The sequence below is a fragment of the Triticum urartu genome, chromosome 2A (genome assembly GCF_056163025.1).
Source record: "Triticum urartu cultivar PI428250 chromosome 2A, HENAU_Tu73, whole genome shotgun sequence".
NCBI lineage: Eukaryota > Viridiplantae > Streptophyta > Magnoliopsida > Poales > Poaceae > Triticum > Triticum urartu.
The window spans coordinates 50,440,250-50,455,803 of NC_141874.1; positions in this window are offsets into that span (position 1 = coordinate 50,440,250).

The following is a 15,554-nucleotide window of genomic DNA, read 5'->3' on the forward strand; positions in this document are numbered from 1 at the left end:
CATAACAAGCATGCCCATCTAAAGATTTGCCCTCAACTAAGCTAGTTGGGGTTTCAGCACGAGCACATAGGGATTGAAGATGATCCAAGTAAAAAGCTTCAGGAGTATGATAGATTTTGAGTGGTTCTTCAACCATTAGTGTAGTAGGTACAACTAATTTTTTTTGGTATTTTGTGTTTCCTACCCATAACTAAAGATAGAAAACAAGAGCACAAAATAAAAACTACTTAGTAATAAAGCAAACAAGCACACACAAGAATATTCAACCCACGCTATAACTCCCCGGCAACGGCACCAGAAAAAGGTCTTGATAACCCACAAGTATAGGGGGTCAATTGTAGCCTCTTTCGATAAGTAAGAGTGTCGAACCCAACGAGGAGCTTAAGGTAGAACAAATATTCCCTCAAGTTCTATCGACCACCGATACAACTCTACACACGCTTAACGTTCGCTTTACCTAGAACAAATATGAAACTAGAAGTACTTTGTAGGTGTAACGGGATATGTTTGCAAGAATATAAAGAGCACATAAATAAAACTAGGGGCTGTTTAGAAAGAAGCAATAAAGTTAGTATAGCGAGTGTGGAAAAGTGGTGGTTAGAGTTGCGAAATTGTCCCTAAGCAATTGACTACTTTACTAGACCGATAGCACAACAAAAATCTACTCAGACATCATAGGATGGCAACTCATCATTGGATAATAATATGAAGCATAAAGCACCATGTTCAAGTAGAGGGTACAGCAGGTTGCGGGAGAGTGGACCACTGTAGATAGATGGGGGAAGGTGATGAAGATGTTGGTGAACATGATGGAGGTGTTGGTGTAGATTGTCGTCACACGATGATGGCCCCGGCAGCGTTCCGGCGCCACCGGGAGAGAGGGGGAGAGAGCCCCCGCTTCTTCCTTGACCTTCTGAAGTAAAGGGTTACGTCGAAGGAACACTGGAACACTGGACAGCGGTCAAGAATATCCTGAAGTACCTAAAAAGGACTAAGGATATGTTTCTCGTTTATGGAGGTGACGAAGAGCTCATCATAAAGGGTTACGTCGATGCTAGCTTTGACACAGATCTGGATGACTCCAAGTCACAAACTGCATACGATTATATTTTGAATGGTGGGGCAGTCAGCTGGTGCAGTTGCAAGCAAATCGTCGTGGCGGGATCTACATGTGAAGTGGAGTACATGGCAGCCCCGGAGGCAGCACATGAAGCAATCTGGATGAAGGAGTTCATTACCGACCTAGGAGTTATTCCCAATGCGTCGGGCCCGATGGCTCTCTTCTGTGACAACACTGGAGCTATTGCCCTGGCCAAGGAGCCCAGGTTTCACAAGAAGACTAGGCATATCAAGCGTCGCTTCATCTCCATTCATGAAAATGTTCAAGATGGAGACATAGGTATTTGTAAAGTGCATACGGACCTGAATGTCACAGATCCGTTGACTAAACCTCTTCCACGAGCAAAACATGATCAACACCAGAACTCTATGGGTGTTCGATTCATCATAATGTAACTATATTATTGACTCTAGTGCAAGTGGGAGACTGTTGGAAATATGCCCTAGAGGCAATAATAAAATGGTTATTATTATATTTCCTTGTTCATGATAATTGTCTATTGTTCATGCTATAATTGTGTTATCCGGAAATCGTAATACATGTGTGAATACATAGACCACAACATGTCCCTAGTGAGCCTCTAGTTGACTAGCTCGTTAATCAATAGATGGTTACGGTTTCCTGACCATGGACATTGGATGTCGTTGATAACGGGATCACATCATTAGGAGAATGATGTGATGGACAAGACCCAATCCTAAGCATAGCACAAGATCGTGTAGTTCGTCTGCTAAAGCTTTTCTAATGTCAAGTATCATTTCCTTAGACCATGAGATTGTGCAACTCCCGGATATCGCAGGAATATTTGGGTGTGCCAAACGTCACAACGTAAATGGGTGGCTATAAAGGCACACTAGAGGTATCTCCGAAAGTGTCTGTTGAGTTGGCACAAATCGAGACTGGGATTTGTCACTCCGTGTGATGGAGAGGTATCTCTGGGCCCACTCGGTAAGACATCAGCATAATGAGCTCAATGTGATCAAGGAGTTGATCACAGGATGATGTGTTATAGAATGAGTAAAGAGACTTGCCGGTAACAAGATTGAACAAGGTATCGGGATACCGACGATCGAATCTCGGGCAAGTATCATACCGGTAGACAAAGGGAATTGTATACGGGATTGATTGAATCCCCGGCATCGTGGTTCATCCGATGAGATCATCTTGGAACATGTGGGAACCAACATGGGTATCCAGATCCCGCTGTTGGTTATTGGCTGGAGAGATGTCTCGGTCATGTCTGTATGATTCCCGAACCCGTAGGGTCTACACACTTAAGGTTCGGTGACGCTAGAGTTGTTATGGGAAATAGTATGCAGTTACCGAATGTTGTTCGGAGTCCCAGATGACATCCCGGACGTCACGAGGAGTTCTGGAATGGTCCGGAGGTGAAGATTTATATATGGGAAGTCATCATATGGTCACCAGAAGTGTTCGGGGGTTTATCGGTATTGTACCGGGACCACCGAAGGGGTTCCGGGGGTCCACCTGCCCCGGAGGGCCCTATGGGTTGTATGTGGAAGGGAACCAACCCCTAAGTGGGCTGGGCGCCATCCCCCCTAGGGCCCATGCGCCTAGGGTTGGGGGGGACCCTAAAGGGGCGCCCCCCTTGGCTTGGGGGGCAGGCCCCCTCCCCTTGGCCGCCGGCCCCTCTAGATCTCATCTATAGGGGCCGGCCCCCTTCCCCCTCCGCCTTATAAATAGAGTGGTGGAGGGAGGGCAGCAGCACCCTTCCCAAGGCGCAGCCCTCCCCCTCTCCAACACCCCTTCCTCCTTCGTTGAGTTTGGCGGGGCCCTGCCGGAGAACTGCAGGCTCCACCACCACGCCGTCGTGCTGCCGGAGCTCTTCCCCAACTTCTCCTTCCCCCTTGCTGGATCAAGAAGGAGGAGACCTCCCCGGGCTGTACGTGTGTTGAATGCGGAGGCGCTGTTGTTCGGTGCTTAGATCGCAATCAACCGTGATCTGAATCGCTGCGAGTATGACTCCTTCATCCGCGTTCTTGTAACGCTTCCGCATCGCGATCTTCAAGGGTATGAAGATGCACTCCCTCTCTCTCGTTGCTAGTCTCTCCATAGATTGATCTTGGTGATGCATAGAAATTTTTTAATTTCTGCAACGATCCCCAACAGTGGCATCATGAGCTAGGTCTATGCGTAGTTTCTATGCACGAGTAGAACACAAGTTGTTGTGGGCGTCGATTTTGTCAATTTACTTGTCGTTACTAGTCTTATCTTGATTCGGCGGCATCGTGGGATGAAGCGGTGATAACCCACAATTATAGGGGATCTCAACAGTTTTCGAGGGTAGAGTGTTCAACCCAAATTTATTGATTCGACACAAGGGAGCCAAAGAATATTCTCAAGTATTAGCAGCTAAGTTGTCAATTCAACCACACCTGGAAACTTAATATCTACAGCAAAGTGTTTAGTAGCAAAGTAATATTATAGTAGTGATAACGGTAGCAAAAGTAATGCTTTTGGTATTTTGTAGTGATGATAGCAATAGCAACGGGAAAGTAAATAAGCGAAGAACAATATATGGAAAGTGATACGTCTCCAACGTATCTATAATTTTTGATTGTTCCATGCTATATTATATCCTGTTTTGGACATTGTTGGGCTTTATTATACACTTTTATATTATTTTTTGGACTAACCTATTAACTGGAGGCCCAACCCAGAATTGCTGTTTTTGCCTATTTTAGGGTTTCGCGGAAAAATAATATCAAACGGAGTCCAAACGGAATGAAACCTTCGAGAAAGTGATTTTCGGAACGAACATGATCCAGAGGACTTGGACCCTACGTCAAGCAATCAACGAGGAAGGCATGAGGTAGGGGGCACGCCTACCCCCCAGGCGCGCCCTCCAACCTTGTGGGGCGCACGTTGCTCCACCACCGTACTCCTTCCTCCTATATATACCTACGTACCCCCAAACTACCAGATACGGAGGCAAAACCCTAATTCCACCGACGTAACTTTCTGTATCCACGAGATCCCATCTTGGGTCTTTTTCGGAGCTCCGCCGGAGGGGGTATCGATTACGGAGGGCTTCTACATCAACACCATATCCTCTCCGATGAAGTGTGAGTAGTTTACTTCAGACCTACGGGTCCATAGTTATTAGCTAGATGGCTTCTTCTCTCTTTTTGGATCTCAATACTAAGTTCTCCCCCTCTCTTGTGGAGATCTATTCGATGTAATCTTCTTTTGTGGTGTGTTTGTTGAGACCGATGAATTGTGGGTTTATGATCAATTTTATCCATGAACAATATTTGAATCTTCTCTGAATTCTTTTATGTATGATTGGTTATCTTTGCAAGTCTCTTCGAATTATCAGTTTGGTTTGGCCTACTAAATTGATCTTTCTTGCAATGGGAGAAGTGCTTAGCTTTGGGTTCAATCTTGCGGTGTCCTTTCCCAGTGACAGTAGGGGCAGCAAGGCACGTATTGTATTTTTGCCATCGAGGATAACAAGAATGGGTTATATAATATTGCATGAGTTTATCCCTCTACATCATGTCATCTTTCTTAAAGTGTTACTATGTTCTCTTGAACCTAATACTCTAGATGCATGCTGGATAGCGGTCGATGTGTGGAGTAATAGTAGTAGATGCAGGCAGGAGTCGGTCTACTTGTGTCGGACGTGATGCCTATATACATGATCATACCTAGATATTCTCATAACTATGCTCAATTCTGTCAATTCCTCAACATTAATTTGTTCACCCACCGTAATACTTATGCTCTCGAGAGAAGCCTCTAGTGAAACCTATGGCCCCCGGGTCTATTTTTCATCATATTAATCTTCCAATACTTAGTTATTTCCTTTGCTATTTATTTTACTTGCATCTTTATTTCTCTTTATCATAAAAATGCCAAAAATATTATCTTATCATATCTATCAGATCTCACTCTCGTAGGTGACCGTGAAGGGATTGACAACCCCTTTATCGCATTGGTTGCGAGGAGTTTATTTGTTTTTGTAGGTGCGAGGGACTCGTGCGTGGCCTCCTACTGGGTTGATACCTTGGTTCTCAAAAACTGAGGGAAATACTTACGCTGCTCTACTACATCACCATTTCCTCTTCAAGGGAAAACCAACACAGTGCTCAAGAGGTAGCAAGAAGGATTTCTGGCGCCATTGCCGGGGAGTCTATGCAAAAGTCATTATACCAAGTACCCATCACAAACCCTTATCTCCTACAATACATTATTTGCCATTTGCCTCTCGTTTTCCTCTCCCCCACTTCACCCTTGTCGTTTTATTCGCCCTCTCTCTCTCCATCCTCCATCTCTTTCTCTATTCACCTCTTTTTGCTCGTTTCTTGTTTGCTTGTGTGTCGGATTGCATGTTTGTCATTATGGATAGTCCCCTATCTTCTCTGTTGTCTCCCGAAAATGAAGTTCTTAATTTTAAGCAAAGGGGAGGAGAAAACCTAAAAGTCGCTTGGTATAGAATTTGCAATGTGTAAGTGCATCTAGTGCCACCCCTAGTTGGTTTTGGAGTATTGACGACAAACCTAGTTGAGGGACTAATGTGTTTGTGAGAATTGCAGGATAACACAGGTAGAAGTCCCTCATTGATTCGGTTTTCCTACCAGAGATGACCCCTAAAAATGTATGAAGACATTGATGTCAAAGGTGGTATGTGAAGATACTCACATTGAAGACTATGACAAGAGAAGACATCGCATGAAGCCTATGGAGCTCGAAGACTTAGATCTTTTGTAGTTCTGTTTCTTCTTTGTTGAGTCATAGGAACCACCGTACTGTTAAGTGGGGTCCAAGTGAACCAGTCAGAATGACTGAAGTGATGCTTAACCAAAACCTATGTCTTCGAGTGAAGACTATGAGAGCGAAACTTGTCCAGAGTCGGACAAGTCAGCTTTGCTTGTAGCCCAAGTAAAGCTGCCGTGTGTGTATGAAATCTGACCGTTGGAACACGTGTCAGTTCCTTAGTGACCCAAGGTCATTTCGGACAAATCAGGTCGGGTTGCCTAATGGCTATAAATAGCCCACCCCCTACAACCATAAACGGTTGGCTGCTCAGAGTTAGAGTACGGCTTTTGTCGTTTGAGAGCAACCCACCTCGAAGCCTTTGAGAGAGAATTCCTTGCGAGGATAAAGCCCTAACCACCCAGAGCCAAAGAGTGTTAGGCATCACTTAAGTCTTCTTGTCTGTGTGATCTGAAGACTTATTACACTTGAGGACTATGAATCCTCCAGTCGGTTAGGCATCGCGTTCTGAGCATCCAAGAGACACTGTGGATTGCCGGTGAATGAAGTCTGTGAAGGTTTGGGAGTCTACCTTGAAGACTTACCTGAGTGATTGGGCGAGGTCTGTGTGACCTTAGCTCAAGGGGAATACAGTGAGGATTGGGTGTCCTGAGCTGCGTGTTCAGGACTAGGTGTCCGGGACTGTGTGTCCTCAGGTTTAAATACCTAGCCACCCTAACCAGACGTACAGTTGTCACAGCAACTGGAACTGGTCCAACAAATCATTGTCTTCAACGAGTCACTGGTTTCATCCTTCCCTTCCCTTTACTTACTGTTGGTCCTTGTGAAGTCATTGTATGATTGCACTATCTTTTGTCTTCACTGAGTGACTGCGTGTTCTGTTTGCTTCATAATATCTTCCTACCTGATCCTTACTACATTGCTGCTATTAGTCATTGTGCTTTCACTCCATTGAATACTTGACTATGGTTTGCTTAGTGTAGTCTACCTTCCGCTGCATGGTAATAGGTTTATTTCTATCGTTTGTCTTCATAACTTCCATGTTTTGAAGACTTTCATAAAAATCGCCTATTCACCCCCCCTCTAGTCGATATAACGCACTTTCAATTTGTATCAGAGCAATGTACTCACTTGTTCTGTGTGATTCGGTTTAACCACCTGGAGTTTTAGCTATGTCGACTCCAGGGATAATTAAAGTCTCCGCTGCGTGCCCCGTCTTCGATGGAACTGAATATCCCTACTGGAAGAATAAGATGTGCATGCATCTTGAAGCCATTGACGTCGACCTATGGTATGTCGTCAAGAACGGCGTTCCCAAGGCTGGAGAAGGTGTCACTGCTGCTGATGTCAAGAAGTTCATTCAACTGGACTCTACTGCCAAGAATATCATCTGTGGTCATCTGACCAAAGGACAGTATGGCCACGTGAGTGCTTTGGAAACATCTAAGCTAGTCTGGGACTGGCTCTTCAAAGTCAACGAAGGCGTCTCAACACAGAGAGATCAGAGAATCAGTGTCCTTCGCAACCTCTTCAACCGCTTCAAGAGAAATGACAATGAGAATGTCCAGCTCACGTTTGATTGACTCACTGACATCACAAATGAGCTTCAAGCCCTTGGCGCTACTGAGATCACCAAGCATGAAGTCGTCAAGACACTACTGAGATCACTTGACAGTTCGTTTGACACCCTAGCCCTGATGATTCAAGAACGTCCTGATTTCAAGACACTCGATCCGTCTGACATACTTGAGAGGCTCAACACACATGAGTTTCAGCTTTCTGAGAAAAGAGATATCTAGGGTCCAAACTATGGGCGAACTCGTGCCTTGAAGGCAAAAGCTGTCTCCTCATCTGAAGAAGAATCTGACAGTAGTTCTGATGATCCTGAAGACATTGAAAGGGAACTTGCTATGCTTGTGAAGAAGTTCCAAAAATTCACCAAGAAGAAAGGCTTCAGAAAGTCTTCCCGATCAAGCTTAAGGAATGATGAAGCTTCTGCTCATGACTACAAGAAGAAAACATGTCAGAAGTGCAAGAAACCTGGCCACTTCATCTCTGAGTGTCCGCAGTGGGACAATGAGAACAAAAAGAAGAAGAAGAGCAAGGAATATGACTCTGACGACAAGAAGAAGAAGAAATACTCAAAGTCTTCTTCCAAGTCTTCCTCAAAGTCTTCATCACACAAGAAGAGCTCATCTGGCAAGGCACGTGCGTTTGTTGGCAAGGAAATGGATTCAGAGGAGGAGTCCGCTTCTGAGGAGGCGGAGGTGGAGTCTGAGGAGGAGTCCGATTCTGGCGTCGCAAGTCTAACTACAGCATACGTTGCCAAGTCCATCTTCAACACCGAAGACAATGACTTCATCACCGACACCGATGCAAATGACAAGGACTACTCCGCTCCTACCTACTGCTTCATGGCACGCGGTGCCAAGGTAAACACACGCACTACTCACTATCAAACATCTAGTGACGATGACTCTGATTTTGGTTCAAAACCCAGCTACAAAACACTTGCTAAAATTGCAACTAAACAACAAAAAGCCATGGAACATATTCAAAAACTGTTAGACAAAAGCGATGATCTGTTAGGCGCTGAAATGACTCGATCTGAGTCCTTAATTGAAGACATAAAAAATCTTCACGTTAAGTATGAGGAACTTGAAAGTCGTCATGAAACGCTCTCAACAACTCATGAAAAGCTTTCCTATGATTATCTTCAAAGGAAGCAAGATCTTGAGAAATTGAGAGCGGCTCATGAAGATCTTCAAAAGGAAAATGAGTCACTTCGCGCCAAACAGATTAGTTCCGCTCAAGAAGGATTTGAACCACCATGTCTTAAATGCATTGAGCGTGATAATACTACTTTTGTTGCTGAATGTTCTACTGCTACTACTGTTGCAATATCTTCAACTGTTGATGTGGAAATTAACCCCTCTGCTGAGGATACCACTGTTATTGCTGATGAAAATGCTAGGTTGAAGACATTGCTTGAAACAGGGATGTACAAAAGTCTTAAAGGGCATCAGACACTATGTGATGTCCTCAAAAAGCAGATCTTAAACCGAAACCCAAGGAAAGAGGGTGTTGGGTTCGTAAGGAAAATGAATGATGATGGCTCTTACTGGAAACCTGAGCAGTACCCCAAAACCACATGGGTTGCTGCAAAGGAATCTTCAGCACATCCATCCACTCTATCTGGCTTCACTTGTGCAAACTATAAACTGTTTAAGAATCAGAATGGTGAAGTGTTTGCCAGGTACATTGGTACTAACTGCAGGAATGGACCGCCTATGAAGAAGATCTGGGTTCCGAAAAAGTGTCTGGAGAATCTTCCTGTGAATGTCATCATGACACCACACGTGAAGAAGACAAACCCCAGACCACAGGCTTCATACGGTCCAAAGGCTTCATACAGACAGAGGACTCACCTGAGTCGCACTAACGCAAATATTTTGTAGGAAAACCATACTCAGGCCTATGAATATGAGTGCGGTTCATCAAACCGCCATGTTCATAAGACCAAGAACTATTCTACTTATTATTATGAGTACTATTATCCGCCTGCAAGACTGTTTGCTAGGGCTCCAAAGCCAAAGTTCTCAGATGCTGCACTTAGACTTATTGCTTCTAAGCCACCCTTGAATATGTGGGTGGCTAAGAAAGCTTAACTCTCTTTTGTAGGGAAAGGTCTCCAGCAGAAAACCAAAATTGTCTGACGCTATTGCTGGGGACCTTAAACATCTTGTAGGGCGCAAGATCAAATGCCCGAATGGTCTTACTATGTACTTCGTTCCTGAATCGCTTGCTACTCTCCCCATTAGTCCTAGTCTGGATCTAAGCTTTCATAACTCACTGGTTCGTCAAATGTTTTTGCTTCACAATTCTCTTCGTGAAGCCTATCCCCCTAACTGCACTGTAGGGTACGACACCAGCGTCTTCAGAATGGATTATTGATAGTGGGTGTACCAATCACATGACTGGCAAAAGAAGCCTTCTTATGGACTCAACCTTACGTCCATCCAACAAGAGTCACATCACATTTGCTGACACTGGTAAAAGTAAAGTATTGGGTCTAGGTAGACTTGCAATCTCAAAGGATCAACACATGGATAAAGTCATGCTTGTTGAATCCCTTGGCTTCAACTTAATGTCTGTCTCAATGCTTTGTGATTTGAACATGATCGTAATGTTTGGAAAATATCGCTGCCTTGTTCTAATGGAATCTGACAAGTCTCTAGTGTTTGAAGGGTATCGGAAAGATGATTTGTACGTGGTAGATTTCTCAGCAGGACCACAGCTTGCCGTATGTCTTCTAGCAAAAGCTTCAGAATGCTAGCTCTGGCATCGGAGGCTAGGGCATGCTGGCATGAGGAACCTTCACACCCTTGCAAAGAAGAAGCATGTCATAGGCATCGAGGGCGTCAAGTTCAAGAAAGATCACTTATGCGGTGCCTGTGAAGCAGGAAAGATGACGAGGGCCAAACATCCCTCGAAGACAATCATGACAACCACTCGACCCTTCGAACTGCTCCACATGGATCTTTTCGGTCCCACTCATTACTCAACTCTTACTACTACTGCTCTCTATGGCTTTGTCATTGTTGATGATTATTCTAGATATACTTGGGTGCACATAATCCTCTACAAGACTGAAGTGCAGGATGTCTTCAGACGCTTCGCCAATCGAGCAATGAACAACTATGGCGCCAAGATAAAGCACATCAGAAGTGACAATGGCACTGAATTCAAGAACACTGGCCTTGATACATATCTTGATACTTTGGGCATCACACATGAATTCTCAGCTCCGTACACGCCACAGCAGAATGGCATCGTCGAACGCAAGAACAGAACACTCATTGAGATGGCCCGAACGATGCTTGATGAATACAAGACTCCAAGAAAATTCTGGCGTGAAGCCATTGATACTGCATGCCATACAATCAATCGTGTTTATCTTCACAAGCTTCTGAACAAGACATCTTATGAGCTCCTTACTGGCAAGAAGCCAAATGTCAGTTACTTCAGAGTATTTGGAGCCAGGTGCTGGATCAAGGATCCACATCACACTTCAAAATTTGCACCAAAAGCACATGAGGGTTTTATGCTTGGATATGGAAAGGATTCGCTGTCCTACAGAGTCTTCAATCTCTTTCATTATAAAGTGGTTGAAACAGTGGATGTGCGGTTTGATGAGACTAACGGTTCACAAAGAGAGCACCTGCCAAATGTGCTAGATGAAGTTCCATCCAGCGAATCAATCAAGCTAATGGGAACTAGAGAAATCATACCCTCTGAGGCTCAACCTGAAGAGGAACTTATCATCTCCGCACCTGATCAACCTGAAGACAATGCTCAGCCCGAAGACAATCCCACTCACAATGACAATGGACAGCAAGAGCAAAACCTTCGCCCTGTACATCCTCGTGTTGCCAATGAAGTGCAGATTGAGAGAATAATTGATAGCATTAATGCACCTGGTCCGCTCACTCGTTCAAGGGCAACTCAGCTGGCAAATTTCTGTGGGCACTTCGCATTCGTCTCAATAACAGAACCCAAGAAAGTTGAAGAAGCCTTCATGGAACCTGAATGGATTCAAGCTATGCAAAAAGAGTTTCAACAGTTTGAGCTGAATAATGTATGGGAACTGGTTAAGCGTCCTGATCCTCGGAAGCACAATATAATAGGCACCAAATGGATATATCGCAACAAGCAAGACGAGCATGGTCAAGTTGTCAGAAACAAAGCTCGTCTCATTGCTCAAGGATATACTCAAGTGGAAGGCATTGACTTCGATGAAACATTTGCTCCTGTGGCTCGACTTGAAGCCATACGCATACTGCTAGCCTATGCAAATCATCATAACACACTTCTATATCAAATGGATGTGAAGAGCGCCTTTCTCAATGGAAAGATTGAAGAAGAAGTGTATGTTGCACAACCGCCTGGCTTTGAAGATCCAAAACATCCTGACATGGTATACAAGCTCAACAAGGCACTGTATGGCCTCAAACAAGCCCCTCGGGCTTGGTATGACACACTCAAATACTTCCTGAAGAGCAAAGGCTTCATACCTAGTTCCCTCGACCCCACTCTCTTCACAAAGACATATGATGGTGAACTGTTTGTGTGCCAAATATATGTGGATGACATCATCTTCGGCTGCACCAATCAGAAGTACAGCGAAGAGTTTGGATATATGATGCAAGAGCAATATCAGATGTCCATGATGGGAGAGCTGAAGTTCTTCCTCGGTCTTCAAATACGACAGCAACGCAACGGCATCTTCATATCTCAAGAGAAGTATCTCAAAGATTTCCTGAAGAAGTTCGGTATGCAAGACTGCAAAGGCTTCACGATGCCAATGCCAGCCAAACATCATCTGGGTCCCGACGACAATGATAAAGAGTTCGATCAAAAGGTATACCACTCCATGATTGGTTCTTTACTTTATCTATGTGCATCTAGGCCAGATATTATGCTTAGTGTTTGCATGTGTACTCGATTCCAAGCGGCACCAAAGGAGTCGCATCACTTAGCTGTGAAGCGAATTCTTCGATATTTGGCTCACACCCCAACTCTAGGATTATGGTATCCAAAGGGCTCGGAGTTTGATTTGGTTGGATTCTCAGATGCTGATTATGCTGGTGACATGGTGGATCGCAAGTCTACATTAGGCACATGTCACTTTCTAGGACGATCACTTGTATGTTGGTCTTCAAAGAAGCAGAACTGTGTATCTCTCTCCACTGCTGAATCTGAATACATTGCTGCTGGATCTTGCTGCGCTCAGCTTCTGTGGATGAAGCAAACACTCAAGGACTATGGCATTCATCTGAAGCAAGTGCCACTCTACTGCGACAACGAAAGCGCCATCAAGATTGCCAACAACCCAGTTCAGCACTCGAAGACAAAGCACATTGAAATTCATCATCACTTTCTTAGAGATCATGTTGTGAAGGAAGATATTTATATCATACACGTCAACACTGAAGAGCAATTGTCAGATATCTTCACCAAGCCCTTGGATGAGAAGAGATTTTGCAAGCTACGGTGTGAGAATATCCTGGAATCCTCAAATGTCCTGTGATCAGGCACACATCCTAACACTTATGCATATTGATGACTTAGATGTGCAACATACGAAGTAAAGTATATCTTTAATCAATGAAGACATACATTCTAAGTGTGAATACATTAATGTGGAATTTGACTTCGGAACGCCACGATAATTGTGCGCCGTGTCTGGGTCTAATACTTCCTATACGGTGGGTAACGCCACCACCAAAGGTTCTGTTCGAAGTGTTTCACTCATGGCGTTACATTTGCTATGTCTTCACATTTGGTTTGGCTTAAATTTCAACATGTCTTCATGATTATCTTCACTATGTTGAATATATATATACTAGTGTTCTGTCCTCTACAGCATTCACTTATAGCTATGTCTTCATGTTGAGTCTTTTGAACTAAGTGAATGTGATCGGACCCTAACCTCTCTATGCTTTCTATCTCAAACTCCATCTCTCCAAGTCATATGCATTCTATTGAAACTGTCGAATGTCTTCTTTGCGTCCTTGTCAGCAGAAGATACAGAGACAAACGTTAAGTCCGTTTTCAATGCTCATTCCTTCACCTGAAACCCGGAGAAGTGGGAACGACCACCCGACAATCCAGGCGTGCGTGGGACGTGGAACAACCTCTGACATGCTGCATGATGGCCACGTGTTCCTCAGATGTGAATCGCCAGGGGCACCTGTGTAATAACACTGAGCCGCCCCTGTCCCTATAAATACACGCCTCACCGCAGTCATTATCTCTTCTTCCACTCTTGCACGAACCCTAGCACCACCGCTAACTCTCGATGACGCCGATGACGAAGCGCTTCGCTGCCGCAACCTCTCCGACGCCGTCCTCACGCCGACCGCGGACATCGTCCTCTCCGCCGTCGCCGTAGGTGTCCTCCGTCGCCAAGTTAGGGCACGGACGATCGAACTGCTCGGCCTCCTCTTCCACTCCGTCTAGCAGTTCTTCATGTGGTAAATAAAACTTCCTTTTTACAGCCCCTTTGATCCTATAGCTTCGTCACTTTCTACCACAAGCAGTTTCTGTTCACACAAGTTGGATCTCTTACATACTGCATCTCATAATATGCCTACTATATTCACTTGTACTTCACAAAGTAGTTAGATTCCTCACTTGTACTGATCCATGGATTCATACAAATCTGGAACCAACTCCTTATCTATGAGTGAATGTCTTCGCACGATGAGGTCAATGTCTTCTAAACTGATTTATCTTCAAAATCTTCTGAGAATGCATATGACCTCTTCCCCTTCCCTCGCACCTTAATGCTGTCACAGGTACATGTCCGTGGGAGAATCCCTTGGTTCTCATAGTCTGCATTCATTTGTAGAATTCTTACAGCATCATATAAATTCTCCCGAAGCCAGTTCATGTTTGTCCAGCAAATGAAAGCCCTTGAAGCCTTTGAACGTATTGAAGCCTTTCAGGTTAAAATTCATGGCTTTAGAAAAAGCTGCAAGGAAGGGAGGCAGACAGCGTCGTGGTGGAACATCAAGAGATCTGCCTGATGACCTCTCAGAACTTTACAAGACAGATCCTGAAGAGGATTATAATCAGTGCAAGACCCGAATCCAGTGGATTCAAAGATATTGGGCAGAACAATGGTTCAAATACCGGTTTGTGACCCAAGAATATGCTGAGAAAAATGCCATCAAGCGACCATGGGGAGACATCCTATATAAGAATCTTCAACCCAGGTCCAGAGAAGAAGCCATTGAACAAGGCTTCTATCCCTGCATGGTCCGCGGGCCACAGCCTGCAGATGCACACCCATCGTCGCTACTATGGTGCCGCGACGACAATCTGTTCAAGCGCAACTTCCAGTTTGCCAAGTACTCAGCGAAGCAGAACAAGAAGTCTTTGGGATTAGACTTCAACCCTGGTCCCTCTGCTCCCCGTGCCGATGGAACTCGTGAAGCTGAACCCAATCTTCTTGGGCCCTTCTACAACGTTGAAGGTCTCATCACCCATATAGTGGTTCAAGGGACTGCCGTAAATGAGCCTACAGATGACGCTGACTCAGATGAAGCGCCTGCAGCGCTGAAGCCAAAGAAACTGAAGCAGCCAAAAGCTTCCAAGCCTGCCTCTGCACCAAAAATCTCACGAGCGAAGCCATTGGCAACTGCACCTCCTGAAGACAGTGTGCAGTCTGAAGATTTGTCACGCATCTCCAAGCCCCAGAAGGTCAAGATGCCTCTGCCACACACCGGCCAAGAGCTGATAGCTGCTGCCATTCTGCGCAACGATGCCATTGATCTGTCCAGTGATGAAGATCTTGCAGATGACGCTCTTGAGCAACTCATCAAGAGCAAAGAAGAAGCAGAAATCTTCAATGATCTGCCTCTCTTTGATGTGACAATCATCCACAACTTCACTGATGAGTGGTTTGACACGCCCAACATCAGCTTCGAAGATCTGCAACTACCCATTGGCCTCAGTGTCGCCTTCCATGGCGCCATTGCTTCAGAGCTAGCTCTCGCTCAGCGCATCATCGAACTGAAGCAAAAGATTGACTATGAAAAGGCTCAGTTCAAGAAGCATATGGCCAAGCTTAGCGTGCAAAAGGTGAAAAATTTCAAGATTATGCTGCACGAGCTCAAAGAAGCCTTTC